Source organism: Ovis aries, chromosome 15 (assembly GCF_016772045.2).
Source record: "Ovis aries strain OAR_USU_Benz2616 breed Rambouillet chromosome 15, ARS-UI_Ramb_v3.0, whole genome shotgun sequence".
NCBI lineage: Eukaryota > Metazoa > Chordata > Mammalia > Artiodactyla > Bovidae > Ovis > Ovis aries.
The window spans coordinates 78,117,595-78,135,404 of record NC_056068.1 but is presented as its reverse complement, the minus strand read 5'-3'; the positions used below and the strand labels follow the sequence as shown (position 1 = coordinate 78,135,404).

The 17,810-nt window shown below is 37.6% G+C and overlaps 2 pseudogenes; both read right to left on the bottom strand.

Annotated features, from left to right (window-relative positions):
* Positions 1–12,360, bottom strand: part of LOC101115310 (olfactory receptor 5M11-like) — a 33,270-nt pseudogene extending 20,910 nt beyond the window's left edge.
* A 3,959-nt stretch (positions 12,361–16,319) lies between these two features.
* Positions 16,320–17,523, bottom strand: LOC101103754 (olfactory receptor 5M10-like; annotated as a pseudogene).
* Positions 17,524–17,810: the final 287 nt, after the last annotated feature.

Genomic DNA, 17,810 nt, shown 5'->3' with positions numbered 1-17,810 from the left:
CTTAGTATCTTCTGCTTCTGTTAGTTATACCAAACGAGATATGCACATACTTTTGGTTTTGTTACCAATCGCATCCCACTTTAAAACTGATATTTTGCTTTCACTTGTTACTTACCATGAACTGTTAACATCTCACAGCCAGAAATAGAAAATAATTTTAAAAGCTCTTGTCTCAACATAACAAGTCATCTTTACGTTTTCTCATAATGACACTTTTGTCTCAGATTTGCACATATCTCCTGTCATGGCCCCCATTGCTCAACTCTGGCACCTCCTCCTGAGGCTGGGAAGGTGACAGTGTTGGAAAGCTCTCAGAAGATATGGGAGTTGAGGAGAATATGGTTCTGTTACATAAATCTAGTTGATTGCTCTGCTTTATTCAGATCATCAGTATCCCCACATGTTTTATTATTTCATATGTAGAACATGAGGAGAGATGAGAGAGATGTTTGTGGATTTTTCTTTTTTTTGTAGTTATCTAAATATTGACTTTATATTATTAGATTATGTCAAGTAAACTAGTTTTATTCCTAGCCTTATTTATAGTTTCTATCCCATCTCTAATACTTAAAATCTAAAAGTTGTTTCTGATATTCACAGACCTTCAGCAGTTCATTTTATTGTGTTTAAAATTTCAGCATGCGAGATAGAGGAGTGCATGATATAGGAAAACTGCTGGACAATCAGGCAAATTTAGTTGGCTGGACTACTCGTATCCTGATTCTAAACCTTGTTCTTTATATTTTAAACAGTTATAATAATACATATTTAGCAAAGAGAATATGGTGGATATACAGATAGCGTAAATGCGCTGGTGATTCTTCCTTTGTCAGCCTAGCACATCTAGACCTAGGGTCTTTTTCTCTACTTTTTTTTTTTTTTTGCCTACAAATTTAATCCTTAGATTCCATCACTAGAGTTCCTTTGGTTTTGGATTTCTGAGTTTGGCCAGTGGGAGAAACCAGGAGCCTAACAGAGGCGAGAGCATAGAAGAAAAGTATCAAATTTTTCTCATTTCCCCCAGTTTCACAATGAAGTGCTAAGGTGGCTGCATTCTTCCAAGGAAAATTTCTTCTGGGGTGTGTGTTGAGATGAGGCCTGGGATGTTCTGCCTGGATGTAGTTTCACTGGACTCCTGACAGTGGCCGTTGTGTTGGGTGATTCAGGACTGGGATTTATTTACCTTCTGAACTTAGCCTCGAGATGCTTCAACTACTTGGACTGATTTCTTTAACATTGCCTGTGTTCTCATTATTAAATAAATTCTTTCCATTAAATTATCTTCTGTTAATGAGTATAATTTCGTTTTGCCTCAGAGTCTGACCTCCGTTCACCATGCTGTCTACCTCTCTGCCCTCCTTGACTAACACACTCTGCTTTCATTGCTTTCTTATATTTCCAGTGTCACTGCTAGAATCTGACTCTGAGCAGAGGTGCCGTTTCTAGCTGCACAGTGGAGATAAGCTATGAGCCAATATGTCCCAAGTTGTTCAAGTGTGTGTATTTATGGAGGACTGTAAAACAGCTCTAAGTTTCCTGCTCTCAGGTTAATCTGCATTTCACTGAATGCATCATCTCAGCCCTCAAACTGAAAGTCTACAGAGAGGATCTGGGATCATGACAAACTGTTTCAAAGTCACAGGAAGAAAACACAATGGGAGTAATTAGTTATAGGTTACAGGCATTGAGTAATTAATACGTGCCAGCCTTAGGCCTAACAGCTACACACGTATTAGCTCAGTTAAACTTACAAATGGTGTAGGTTCTTTGTATTAGTACCTTCATTTTACAGATAGGAGACTGAAACAAGCAGAGGTTAATTACCTTTCCCTGGAACCTACAGTTAATACATTGTGAGGCTGGGATCAAACAGATTATTAGTCAATGATAAGGAATCGCTTAGAGTAGAAATGTGGCAAATTCACACAGTGCTGCACGTTCTCTGGGTATAAAGGCTTTCACCTACCCATTAATCCGTTCATTCATCCATCCACACAGTTGTCAAATATTCAGAAAAAATCTTCTGTTTGCCACTGTGCGGTCAATGGAGAAAGTGTAAGAAAAGACAAAGATGGCTTTTGTCCTTCAAATGTTTCTGTTTCATGGTGGAGGCATGAGGCATAGAAACTGTGGTTCGATGCAGGATACAGGATGCTTGGGGCTGGTGCAGGATGACCCAGAGATGGTATGGGGAAAGAGGTGGGAGAGGGGTTCAGGATTGGGAACACGTGTACACCCGTGGCGGATCCATGTTGATGTATGGCAAAACCAATACAGTATTGTAAAGTAAAATTTAAAAAATTTAATAAAATTATGTTGAAAAGTGGAAGGAGTAGATCTTTCACTACTCAAAGAACTGTAATGCAAAGATCATAGTGATAGTTTATTAACTCAAGTGATATTTATTCAGAATATTTCTATTCTAGGTTTTGTGATAAATTCTGATTTTAAATTAGTGAGCAAAGCTAGACAAGGACCTTAGACCTGGCCCTCGTGACACTGAGAAACTGGGGATAATATAATCATGAGTCAATTGCAATGATAATATTAAACATGCAGTTTAAACATTTCTATGAATTAGAGTTATATGGCATTGTGAGAATGTATCCTAAGAGGATAGGACTTCAAGAGATCAGCCAAGAGGCACTGAAAATACAAAGCATAAATATAACTAAATCCCAACAAACACTGAAACTGAATATTAGAAAATGAAAAGATAGTGTCTTACAGAGAAATAACAAATAATCTGGTAATACACCAATCTGCATAGCCAAACAAAAATATGCCAGAATATAAGATATTTTAAATACTGAAAGTGAGTATCTGTCTTTCTACATTCATACCCAAATAAATTCTCCTTTGAGAAAGGACAAGTGATATTCTCAGATAAGTGGATAGAGAGGGACTCTCACTGAAAGAACTGATTAAGGATATATATCACAGCAGAAAACTAAACCATAAATGAAGAGTGGGCACCAAATAATAGTGAGAGAAGAATTGGTAATGTCACGAAAGTTAAAGAACACACTGAACCACCATTTAATATAATTATAACTATAATCATATACAATAAAGATCATTTTAAAGTTCATTAATAAATAACTTACTACTGATGATTTATTCTATACCTGCAAATGACAGTTTATAAGTTGGAAGCAGGATGAATTCATAATTAAAATATTGTATGTTCCTTTTATTTAATAGCAAAGTAGGTACACTGATTAATGAAGACTAAGTTAAGACAAGTCATACACAATTTAAGGGAACTTACTAATGAAAATAGAATGTGTCAGTCAAACAAGGATTGAAAAGGAAAGAAAGTTGCAAAATATGATTTAATTCACAGTAGGTAAAGGAGAAAAAGCATAAAGTAGTTTGTGAAAAGCACAAACTAAGTTGTCAGAAATATTCAAAAGTGTCAATATCTACAATAAAATAAGAAATAGTGATCAAAAGACTCTGGGCCTGAAAATTAAAAAGTCAAAATAAACATACTGGACATAACCAACTAGAAACAAACAAAATAAACAGCCAAATATATGTGAATATCAGACAAATCAGACTTTTAGACTTTATACATCGTAGAAGGAAAGTATAAATGATAAAAGGAATAATACCAGTTCAGTACTTGATAAGACCTAATAATATAGTCTCAATAGTTTTAAAACTACAAAGAAAATAGGCAAACCACGTCATCTTTCTCCATTTTCATGTCTAAATTCAAACATCTAAGGACACTGAAGATCTGATAAAGAAAATTCACTGGATAGACTTTATAGGACCCTGCTCTACTCTTCCATGCCTTCTAAACATGTTGCAGGTCCTGGTCTTCCCCAGATATGCTTCAGGAGGAGATCCAAAGATAAGCACTAGTGTCCATGACATGGAGAGGCCATGGGTCTGAGTTTCTAAAACAATGCAATAAAAGGACCTGCTGTTAGAGCACAGGGAGGACCATTCAATATTCTACAATGATCTAAATGGGTAAACAATATGAAAAATATAGATACATGTAGATGTATAACTGACTCACTTTGCTGTACATCTGAAACTAACACAACATTGTCAATCAACTATGCTCCAAGATGAAATAAAAATTTTTAAATAAAAAATTTGGCATTGTGTGATATATTAATTGCTAGTTATCCTGACATTGGTCGTCTATTTGCTTTATATTTGGATGTATGCTGAAATTATTCATAACAAAACAAAACAAATGAAACCTCAAAACTAGTTTTGTGATAGGGATATATATAGATTAAAACACTTAAAATATATAATGAAGATAATTTGTAGGATATTTAGGATTTACATCAACAATCTTATGAATGAGGATTCTATTGGACCAGTACTATTAGCTAAAGATATATCTTGGAGTAATAATCTGAGATTCCTAAAGATCTTCATTTCTATATAATTTGAATAAAAAATACAAAAGAAACAATCCAACAAGCAAGTTCACATATTTGGTGGCTATGGGTAATGTAGTCACTACATTTGCTAATTTTATAAAGCAATGACAATGCTGTTTTGTCTTGTGTCTTAATATATTTGTGGTATTGTTTTAAAATACTGAGTCAGAACTAACAATTTGATAACATTCTTCCAAGTCTCATAGGTGAATTGTAAAAGGAAAGAATAGTCAATAGGCAAAATGATTTGTCAATTTAAAATGCTCACTGATTGATCAGAGATATGTTACATACGTGACCAAAATGTCTCACGATTTGGCAAATAACTTCTCTTGAATCGCTCTTACTGCTTTTAAACATTTCCTCCACCAGTGGGTCTTCCCAACCCAGCTCTGAAACCTGCATTTTCTGAGTCCCTGCGCTACAAGCAGGTCCTTCACCACTGAGCCACTGGGAAAGCCTCTTTAACAGTTCCAAAATTGAAAATCACTATGCTGAACACCAGGCTTCCTGGTGGTTCAGACGGTGAATCTGCCCGCAATGTGGGAGACCTGGGTGCGATCCCTGAGTTGGGAAGATACCCTAAGAGGGCATGTCAACCACTTGAGTACTCTTGTCCGGAGAATGTATGTAGCCTTGCAGGCTACAGTCCATGGGATCACAAAGTCGGACACGACTGAGCAACTTTCAAATGTTGTATACCTGAAACCTAAAATTACAAATCAGTTATAAGTCAGTTTTTAAAAATCAACTCGATTGACCTAACAGAACCAAGTTCATCTCTACTCATCTCTTCTGAGTTTTCCAGCTTATAAACTTCCCCAACTTGTATGTCCCAGGGGGAGACGCCAAGGTGAGCAGTCAGGTCCATGAAATGGAGATTTGTGCAAATTTGAAACAAGTGTCATTGTGAAAAATTAATGATGATTAGTTATGCTTTGAAAAGTGCTCTTTATATCATTCACTATTTTTGTTTGTGAGATGTTAACAGTGCATAAAAAAAAAAGTGAAAGCCCAATATAAGTTAATGCTAGAGCATATTCGTTAAAAAAATTAAAAGAATTAATAAAAAAATCTAAAGAAAATTTGGCATTTCGGTCAAATGTTTAATCAATGAGGATTCCGTTAGACCAATACTAATATCTAAATATAGTTCTTAAGTAATAATTTAAGATACCCAAAGATCTTGGATATGTAACATGAACAAAGGAAAAACCAACCAACAAACAAAAACTTTCATCCTTATATGTTGACAAGTTTTGGAAAATAATTGGAAATTATTAACCCCTCAAATCAAACAAATTGGCATGGTCTTAGCATCACTGGTAATTCTGTCTTTTATAATTTCTACCTTTATGAATACTGTACACAGAATTATCTGTCCTAATACAAAAATATGCTATCTGGTCTTGTCATTGAATTTCCATGTGGTATTCATTTTAAATATACTGAAATGACACAAGCTAATGATCTGACAGATTCTTCCACATTTCATAGGTGAATTGCAAAAGGAAAAATAAGTCAATGACAAAAAGTGACTTATTAATTTAAAATCCTCTTTAATCGGTCAGAAAATACAAATATATTACATACCTCTGGCCAAATGTGTACCCAATTTGGCAAAAAAATCTCTTGAATTACTCTCCTTATTGCTTTTTAACATCTTTGTTCGAAGGCTGTAGATCAAAGGTTAAGCATAGGACTCAGAAAGACATAAAAACAGCTGCAATTTTGGTCTGTTCTACGGATGCCTCAGAAGGCGGCCTCAGATACATCCAGAACAGTGTCCCATAAAACATAGTGACAACTGTCAGATGAGACCCACAGGTGGAGAATGCCTTGCGCCTCCCTTCTGGAGAATGCATTTGCAGAATGGCTGTAAAGATGGCAATGTAAGAAATGAGGATGATGGTGAGAGAGCACATGAGGTTGGACCAGCCACCACGAACATAAGCAGTCTCATTGACATAAGTGTCTGAGCAGGCCAGGACCAGGAGAGGTGGGTCCGCACAGTAAAAGTGGTTGATTTCATTGGGTCCACAGAAGGCGGAGCATCAGGATGGTCTGTGCAAGACCGTTTGCAAAGCCATAAATATAAGATGTAGCAACGAGAGAGCAGACACCTGGGACATCTTGCTGCCATATAACAAGGGTTTGCAGATGGCCATGTGCGTCATAGGCCATTGCTGTGAGCATATAGCTATCTGTGAGCCCCAAGTGAATAAATCAAACTGTATAAAGCAACCAAGGAAAGATAGTTTTCTCTCAGATGAGAGATTGACCAGCATCTGAGGCGTGACATTGGTGGCATAACAGAGATCTACAAAGGAGAGGTGGCTGAGGAAGAAGTACATTGAGTCTGAAGCTTTGAGTCAGTTCTGATTAACAAAATCATGCTCGCGTTGCGAAGACTGTGATCAGGTAGATGCCTAGGAAGACCGCAAAAGGACAGGCTGCAACTCAACTCGATCTGTCAGTCCCAGGAGGATAAACTCAGTCACTTCTGTGTAGTTTTCCTTTAACACTGTGTTTGCTCAGCTTGATGTCTAAAGTAAATGAAATAAAAATGCATTTTTAAATCATTTTCCATTATTAACATCATTTCATCAATGCCTATTTCTTTCAAACTTCTAAACACATGTGGCATAAAGAAGTTACATAGGGTACTTTCAGGTGATCCAGTGGTTAAAACTTCATTTTGCAATGCAAGGAACAAAGATTTGATACCCTTTTAGGAGCTATGATCCCACAGGCCTCATGTCCAAAAACACAAAACATAAAACAGAAGCAATGTTATGAGAAATTCAGTAGTCTTTAAAAGGTTCCTCATCAAATTTTCTTTAAATATCCAGATGTAACCTAGTAATTATGCATTAGATGCCTCAATATCTACCTTAATACAGAACATAGTTACATAGTTTCAAAAGCTTTTCAGCAAATCTTTTCATAGTTGAGAGGCTTAGATATTCTCTACAAATCATTATCATGAATTGATCACTTACAATTCCTTTAAATATTGCTTTTCTTTAAAACTATGATTTGTTTTCAGAATAATTTTGATGTAGTGTCTAAAGTGTCAGTAATTGAAATTCATTGTTTTTCCCCACAGGTGAATGATTTAGGAAATGGAATAAATACATCTTTATAGAATCAGTGTCTGTCTACCTGCCACTCTAACCTCAAGGTTATTTTCTAGGTAGTCCCTCACCCTGCGATGCATGTTCATTTTATCCACCTTGCCTAACTCAGATTGCCCTCACATGGCCAAATCTTACTTCTCCCAGGCTATCCTTACCTCTGTATATTTCAGCCAATTATTTAGGACAATAATTGACTTGGCAGCAATAGTAATTGGCTCATGGGACACAAAATTAAATTGGTATTTTGTATAAATACAGGTAAAAATAAAGTACATAAACAATATGTGATTATTTTTATATACCATATTTTCAGTGGTATTAAATATTAAAGGAGGAATAATTGGGGTAAAATTATGTATTAAAATGTCCCCTTGAGGAGAAGACAATTTTTAAAAGTGATTGACACACCCATCCCCAAATTGTAATATTTTGTTGTAACTTTATTATTTAACTCTTTCAGAATGTAAGAATAAACTGTATGATAGGGATGCAATTTGAGTTCTGTAAAGGTCGCACTGATAATAATCATATTATCTATGAAGCTGAGACAGTATGTAAGAAATCATAATGCATTTCTCAACTTTTGTACATGATAAAGGAGACCATCTCCTTGGAAGAAACTCTATGATGATCCTAGACAGCATATTAAAAACAGAGACATTACTTTGCTGACAAAGGTCTGTCTAGTCAAAGTAAGATTTTTCCAGTAGTCAGATATGATGTAAGAGTTGGACCATTAAGAAAGCTGAGCACCTAAGAACTGTGTTTTTGAACTGGTGTTGGAGAAGACTCTTGAGAGTCCCTTGGACTGCAAGGAGATCCAACCAGTCCATCCTAAAGAGATCAGTCCTGAACATTCATTGGAAGGACTGATGCTGAAGCTGAAGCTCCACTTTGGCCACCTGATACAAAAGAACTGACTTGGCAAAAATGTTAGAGAAGTGGACAGAAATGGCTCTGGGCACTATGAAGCTTTGTATTCTTGACAGACACTCTTGACCTGAGGCCCTGTCTCGTGGCCTTTGATCTATTCTTTTTCCATTGTGATACCACTCCATGATACATTTATAAACATTTATACTATTAAAAAAACTGTAGCTCTGACACATGTTTCTTCAAGCATTTTTCTGAACGGTGCACGATGCAAAGAAAGAAAGAAAGAAAAATAATAGGATTTTGCTTAGCTGGTAAAGAATATGCAATGCAGGAAGACCCCGTTTGATTGCAGGGTCCAGAAGATCACCTGGAGAGGAGATAGGCTACCCACTCCAGTATTCTTGAGCTTCCTGGTGGCTCAGATGGTAAAGAATCTGCCTGCAATGCAGAAGACTTGGTTTTATCCCTGGATTGGGAAAATCCCATGGAGGAGGCCATTGCAACACACTCCAGTATTCCTGCCTGGAGAATCCTCATGGACAGAGAAGTCTGGTGGGCTACAGTTCATGGGGTCACAAAGAGTCAAACACAATTGAGTGACTAAGCACACAGCACAGGAAACTGTTCAATACCTAGTCCAACCTGTGAAAGAAGATTTTTTCCAGTGACAGCTGGATATGAAGAAGCTGAGGAATTTATACCAGAATTGTCACAGAGGGATCAGCACCTAGGGTTCAATTAATTTTCACAGAAAAGCATTTAGAATATAAACCACTATGAGTGATTTACCCTTTTAAAATCTTAAGTCCATTGAGGACATGACTCTTGCTTCTCCCCAGTATAAATCAAATCTTCTGAAATGATATACTAATGGGACTCATTTTTTTAACTTATGGCTAAATGTCTGGATATTTTGAGACTTGACTTGGGAGAGTTATTAAGTTCTCATGCAGATAGAGACTGAAGGGTATAGGCAAACCATCAGACAGTCAGACAACTTTTGCTGCATTTGAACTACTTATTTACTGATTCTGAACCTTGCTCTTTATATTTTAAATTGTTATAATAATAAATACCTAGCAAAGAACACCATGGATAAACAGATACAATAAATGTTCTAATGACGCTTCCTTTGTCAGTCTAGACCATCTATACAGTTTATCTTTTTTTTTTTTTCGTCTACCTGGAGCTTAACCTTAAATTCCATCAATAGGCTCCTTGAGTGTCTAGTTTCCATCTGAGTTAGGCCAATGGAGAAACCAGGAGCATAACAGAAATGAGAGGAAGAGAAAAGTATTCAAATTTCATTTTCTCCAAGTTTCACAATGAAAATGTTAAAGTGGCTACGCATCTTTTCAAGGAAAATCCCTGCTAAGGTGTGTATTGAAAAGGTGGCCTGGCATGCTCTTCCGGGATCTCGTGAAACTAGAATCCTGACAGTGGCCGTTGTGTTGACTGCTTCAGGACTGGTATGAAAACTCTCTTACGACCTTAGCCTCCAGGCACTTCAAGTTCTTGGACTGATTTACTTAACACTGCCAGTATTCTCCTTACTAAATTAAATTCTTTCCATTAAATTCTCTTCAGTTAAAACATCTGAGTAGGATTTTGGTTTGTCTCATCCCTGACTCAGACCAGAGGGTTACACAATAATTACTCAATAAATGTTGTGATTGAAGTGATATTTCTGGCTTCACCATGGCTGGATACTGAAAGGGCCATTGAATCATCATCCTTCTGGGTCATGGATCACTTGCAGACTACACACAGGAGTCAGAGATTAAAATTACTAGCATTGTGCTATACTTATTCACTCAACTAGTCTGACTCTTTGTGACTTCATGGATTGTCACCTACCAGGCACTTCTGTCCATGGGGATTCTCCAGGCAAGAATGCTAGAGTGGGTTGCCATGGCCTTCTCAGCAGATCTTTACAGTACAGGGGTTGTACCCAGGTCTTTGCATTGCGGGCAGATTCTTTACTGCCTGAGTCACCAGAGGCCCAAGAACACTGGACTGGGTAGCCTACTCCTTCTGCAGAAATTCCTGACCCAGGAATTGAACCAGGGTCTCCTTCATTGCAGGTGGATTCTTTACCAGCTAAAATACAGCATTATTGCATATAAAACTGGATATGAGAATATGGCTTAGACATACTTCTCCACCCCTTTCTTGAGAATTAGAGTCACCTGGGCAAGCAGAATAGTGAGATAATTCTTGCTTTCTTTTCCTTTGACATGACCGAGCAGCATCTCTGACTGGGAGGGACATGGGTATCAGCTACACAGAGCATAAAATGACATTTCTATTGATGATGAGGCACCTGTAGTGATCTTTTTCATCATGTCATATATTCCCTTCATCAAACCAGTGTAGTTAAGTGGGAATCTATAGAGAGGATCTGAAGTGTCCTTCAAAATCAACACTGCTTTTACACTTGCCTCTGGATGGTGACTATAGCCATGAAATTAAAAGACGCTTACTCCTTGGAAGAAAAGTTATGACCAACCTAGATAGCATATTGAAAAGCAGAGACATTACTTTGCCAACTAAGGTCCATCTGGTCAAGGCTATGGTTTTCCTGTGGTCATGTATGGATGTGAGAGTTGGACTGTGAAGAAAGCTGAGCGCTGCAGAATTGATGCTTTTGAACTGTGGTATTGGAGAAGACTCTTGAGAGTCCCTTGGACTGCAAGGAGATCCAACCAGTCCATTCTGGAGATCAACCCTGGGATTTCTTTGGAGGGAATGATGCTGAAGCTGAAACTCCAGTACTGGCCACCTCATGCAAAGTTGACTCATTGGAAAAGACTGATGCTGGGAGGGGCTGGGGGCAGGAAGAGAAGGGGACGACAGAGGTGAGATGGCTGGATGGTATCACGGACTCAATGGACGTGAGTCTGAGTGAGCTCCAGGAGCTGGTGATGGACAGGGAGGCCTGGCGTGCTGGCATTCATGGGGTTGCAAAGAGTCAGACACTGCTGAGCAACTGAACTGAACTGAACTGAACTGGATATCTTTGAAATAAAGATACTGTACACTACTGTACAGTAGAATACACAAAAGCACAGTCACTTGTAGAGGATTTGCACACATAATGTACACCAGTCATGAGAACTAACTTATGTGATTCCACATGTGAACAACATGTTCACATCGTTGAAAATTCAGAGCATTAAGGTTCAAAAGGAATTATTTTATATGAATACAGTTTTGCTGTTTGTGAGAACATAGATTCACTTGGAGGGCATTAAACTGATGAATAATGCAGAAAGAGAAACACACAAATGTTGTATGATATGACATGTATGGGGAATATAAAAAACAAAACAAACTTGATTAATAAACAAAAGAAACAAACTCACAAATATAGAAACCAAACTATGGATACCAGTGGGGAGAGGAAGTGGGGAAAGGCAATATAGTTAGGAGAAAATTGAGTTATTATAAGAATATGTAAAATCATGTGTGAATCTCTTGAAAATTTGAAAGCATTGCAGAATTACAAAAAAAATCTCTCACTAAACAAGGATGAAGGTCCTAAGATGGCAGAGGAATAGGATCACTTTCTCCCCAACAAATTCATTGAAGGATCATTCAAATGCTGAGCAAATTCCACAAAACAACTTCAATGAATAGAGGAGGCACCAGCCAGAAAGGCAGTCTATTCTGTTTGAAAGGAGATGTTTTATCATCAGTGCGGTATGGATGAAGAAGTCTTGAGCCTACTGTAAGAATAAGACTGAAAACCAGAGGCAGGAAGCTTAAATCCAAAACTTGAGAAAACTAGAAAACTCCTGACTCCAGGGAACATTAATTGAGAAGAGCTCATCCAAAAGCCTCCATTACACTGAAACAAGTCACCCAAAGAGCCAACAAGTTTCAGAGCAAGACATACCAAGCTTATTCATCATATTACAAGCTACGGTCATCAAGACTGTATAGTACTGGCACAAAGATAGAAATATAGATCAATGGAACAAAATAGAAAGCCCAGAGATAAACCCACACTTTATCTTTGAGAAAGGAGGCAAGAGTATACAATGGAGAAAAGACAATCTATTTAACAAGTGGTGCTGGGAAAACTGGTCAACTACTCATAAAAGAATCAAACTAGAACACTTTCTAACACCATACACAAAAATAAACTTAAAATGGATTAAAGATCTAAATATAAGGCCAGAAACTATAAAACTCCTAGAGGAAAACATAGGCAGAAAACTCTCTGACATAAACCGCAGCAGGATCCTCTATGACCCACCTCCCAGAGTAGTGGAAATAAAAGCAAAAATGAACAAATTGTACCTAATTAAATTTAAAATGTTACAAAGAAAGAAACAATAAGTAAGGTGAAAAGACAGCCTTCAGAATGAGAGAAAATAATAGCAAAGGAAGCAACTGAGAAAGCATTAATCTCAAAAATATATAAGCAACTCCTGCAGCTCAATTCCAGAAAAATAAATGACCCAGTCAAAAAATGGGCCAAAGAACTAAACAGACATTTCTCAAAGAAGACACAGATGGCTAATAAACACATGAAAAGATGCTCAACATTAGTCATTATCAGAGAAATGTAAATCAAAACCACTATGAGGTACCATCTCATGCCAGTCAGAATGGCTGCTATCAAAAGTCTACAAACAATAAATGCTGGAGAGGGTACACAGAACGTGGCAAAGATGATGGATGTCACTTCCATAATTAGGCTATATAAAACTGTGACTTTTGTCTTGCCAGTAATATCTCTTTCTCTGGATTTGAGGTAAGCTGCTATATAGCGAGTTTCCTTAGAAAGATACCTTTGTGACAATGAACTGGGTATGGACACTTTCAGGGACCAACAAGAAACTGAAGCCAATGAGGTACCACTGCACGCTGGTCAGAATGGCTGCTGTCAAAAAGTCTACAAGCAATAAATGCTGGAGAGGGTGAATGGAACCCTCTTACACTGTTCATGGGAATGCAAACTAGTACAGCCACTATGGAGAACAGTGTGGAGATTTCTTAAAAAACTGGAAATAGAACTGCCATATGACCCAGCAATCCCAATGCTAGGCATACACACTGAGGAAACCAGAATTGAAAGAGGCACGTGTACCCCAGTGTTCATCGCAGCAGTGTTTACAATAGCCAGGACATGGAAGCAACCTAGATGTCCATTGGCAAATGAATGGATAAGAAAGCTGTGGTACATATACACAATGGACTATTACTCAGCTATTAAAAGAATGCATTTGAATCAGTTCTAATGAGCTGGATGAACTGGAGCCTATTATACAGAGTGAAGTAAGTCAGAAAAAAACACCAATACAGTATATTAATGCACACACACACACACACACACACACACACACACACACACATATATATATATATATGGAATTTAGAAATGATGGTAATTATGACCCTATATGCGAGACAGAGACAAATGTAAAGAACAGACTTTTGAACTCTGTGGGAGAAGACAAGGTGGGATGATCTGAGAGAATAGCTTTGAAACATGTATATTATGATATGTGAAAGAGATCGCCAGTCCAGGTTCAATGCATGAGACAGGGTGCTCGGGGCTGGTGAACTGGGATGACCCAGAGGGGATGAGATGAGACGGAGGAGGTGGGAGGTGAGTTCAGGATGGGAACGCATGTACACTCATGGCTGATTCATGTCAATGTATGGCAAAACCCACTACAATATTATAAATTAATTAGCCTCCAATTAAAGTAAATAAATAAATTTTAAAATATACAGGGAAAACATGTTTTATATATTTTCAGTATTTGTTTTCTACAATTAATATGTTCAATTATTTTTGTAACTAAGTTAGTGTGATTTAATTGTTAATATTAACTGCATTAAAAGTGGTGTTCATCAAAAATAATATCTTTGAAATGTAAACCTTATACTATCAAATGAAACTCAAGGTTTATATATAGCACATGACTCAATTTTGCTTTATCAATTATAATAATATATGTACATAAAATTATTGAGAAGAGATATTTAAAAGCACAAGAGAATTCATTCCTTGGTTTAGAGCACATAACTCATAAAAGTTATTTCTTCACATCTGGTTTTATTTTCTAGTCATTTATAATGAACATGTGTGTTTTATAATCTGAAAAATATATTCATAAAATACAGTCAAAATAAATCCACATATCAAAACTGCCTGCTTTACATGGAACAACAAGACTATATTACCCACAAATTATCCTAAGCACATGTAGAGAAATTCACATTAGCTGTTATTAGTTATCTTGCTCTCATTACAATCACCATGATCATTTATAGCAATGACCTGGTCAACTCATTACCCCCAACATCCCATCCAGTATTTGTTGTATAATAAGAGGTTTAGCTGAGCTTCTCAGGTGGTGCTAGCGCTAAAGAACCCACCTGCCAAAGCAGGAGAGGCAAGAGATGAGGCTCTGATTCCTGGGTTAGGAAGGTCCTCTGGAGGAGGGCATGGCAACCCACTCCAGTATTCTTGCCTTGAGAATCCCATGGACAGAAGAGCCTGGTGGGCTATAGTCCATAAGCTCACAAAGAGTCAGACACAACTGAAGTAACTTATCATGCACACAAAGTTTATCCAATTCAATATGAAAAGAGAGATTTTGAATCAAATTGCCTTTCTGCTACTAAGTGGCTGAATGACTTTGGGTAGTCATTTAGTCTCTCTGTGCCTAACAAAGTAAAACTTATAAATGGAGATGACCATTTTTGCACTAGTTCATTTGTTAGGATTTAATGCATAATAGACTTCCTTGGTGGCTCAGACAGTAAAGTGTCTGTCTACAATGTGGGAGACCCGGTTCGATCCCCTGGGTTGGGAAGATCCCTGGAGAAGGAAATGGCAATCCACTCCAGGACTATTGCCTGGAAAATCCATGGACAGAGGAGCCTGGTAGGCTAGAGTCAATGGGGTCTCAAAGAGTCAGACACAACTGAGCGACTTCCCTTCACTTCCGCATAATATAACATAGAAGTGAGAATTCAACTGTAATTATGTTACTTATGATTATTTTCATACATGTTGATTTATACTCTCAAGAATTTCTGAGGTGAGTTTCACCCAAAGTACAAAAACATAAATCACAAATAGAGGTCAATAAGTTGAATATTGAAAAATGAGAGACTCCAAATAGGCTTAGGGCTGGTGCACTGGGATGACCTGGAGGGATGGTGGGGAGGGAGGTGGGAGGGTTCAAGATGGGAACACGTGTACACCCATGGTGGATTCATGTTGATGTGTGGCAGAACCAATACAATATTGTAAAGTAATTAACTTCTAATTAAAATAAATAAATTAAAAAAAAACCATTGGATTAAGAATTGCAAAGACTGAGTTTAAATTTGGTTCCTAAAAGCCACAGTGGTTTTCAAGACTATAAAAATTAGGCAAAATGTTAAGTACTTTACAATGATTTTAAAACACATTTTTCTAACTGGATATAAATCTTGACATCAGAATATTCTGTTGGCTAAGAGTGAAACACATCTCTTTGCTTAACAAAAAGAAGAGATTGCTATATATCATGTCCCAATGACTAAACGATCCTGATCCTCAAAAATAAATAAATAAATAAAATAAAAATAGAACCTGGAATTCTATCACAGTTAGAGTTCTGTGTTACTCATTTCTAATCTCTGAAACACAAGGCTGGTGCACGGGATGATCCAGAGAGATGATATGGGGTGGGAGGGGAGAGGGGTTCATGTTTGAGAACTCATGTACACCCGTGGTGGATTCATGTCAATATATGGCAAAACCAATACAGTATTGTAAAAAAATGAAGTAAAAATAAAAATTTAAAAAAAATAAAAGTAAAACACAAGGCTGTTATGGACACTTAGTCATATCAAATGAACAGATGCTTAAAGTGAAATTTTATGAAAGGTTTCTCTTTATCATTTGCTGCATGGCTTGGATCACATCCTTTTCCTCATACTGTAGATCAGTGGGTTCAACATCGGGCTCAAAAAACTATAAAAGACTGCAAATATTTTGGACTCCTTTACAGACTTCTCAGTTGGAGGCCTCAGGTACATACAGAAGAGGGTTCCATAAAATAGAGTGACTATTGTCAGGTGGGAACCAGGTAGAAAAGGCCTTGTGCCTGCCTTCCACAAACGGATCGCCAAGATAGAGGCAACAATGAAAACATAAGACAGGAGAATGATGAACAAGGAGCTTGACAGCGTGAAACCAGCAACATCGCCATCTTTTTGACATAGGTGTCAGAGCAGGCCAGCATTATTATCAGAGGAGGATCAGCACAGTAGAAATGGTTGATTTCGCAAGTCACAAAAGGACAAGCGGAAAGTCAGCAGCGCCTGAGAGACCATTGAAGAATCCACAAGTATAAGGGACTGTGACTAGAAAGATGCAAACGTCCTTGGACATCCTGGTGCTGTACAGCAGAGGGCTGCAGATGGCTACGTAGCGGTCCAAGGCCATTGAAGCAAGGAGATAAAACTCCGTGATCACCAGGGCGATGAAGACGAGACACTGTGTGAAGCATCCCGCGTAGGAGATGGTCTTCCGTCTGAGAGAAATTGTGCAGCATATTTGGAGTGACATTGGAGGAATAGCAAAGGTCTACAAAGGAGAGATGGCTGAGGAAGAAGTACATGGGAGTCTGCAGGTGGGGATTGGTCCTGATCAGCACGATCATGCCCAGATTCCCTGCCAGTGTGCTTAGGTAGATCACCAGGAACACCCCAAACAGGGCCTTCTGCAGCACTGGGTCATCTGTGAGTCCCAGGAGGATGAACTCAGTCACTGCAGTGTGGTTAGGGAAGACATAGTCTCATCCTTTAAAAACTGAAAGTGGTAAAGTGAAGAATTCTATCTGATCCTGATTCTGCATTTAATCCATTCTTTCGTCATTTACTTTTAATCTATGTCTCTATAAGGAAATTACTCTTCTCAACCAATGCATCAGAGCGTCTGTGTAAATATTTGCACCTTATCTCTTTGCAATATATATATATATACTGAAACACACATTCACAAACTCACATTCTTTCTCCTTATTTGTAAATCGTGTATAGACGTATATAATTAAACCTGTTTTCTTGGAAAACTCCATATTTGTTTGTTGTTTTTTTTTTTAAATCTGAAAAGAAAGTGAAAAGAATGAAAACCAGGTCTGGAAGCAGCAGGTCCGTAGTATCATTCAAATGGACAAATGAAGGATGCAGTTCCTATGGTCCCGAACCTCTGATACACTATTGTTTTCAACACATTAGGAGACATGTTCAGTCCAGCATTTTCTCCTGAAACCCATATTTGTCTAGCTTAAATTAATTCAGAAGACATTTAATTAGTAGATGCATTTCTTGACATATGACTAAGAAGGTACAGAATGAAGAATTG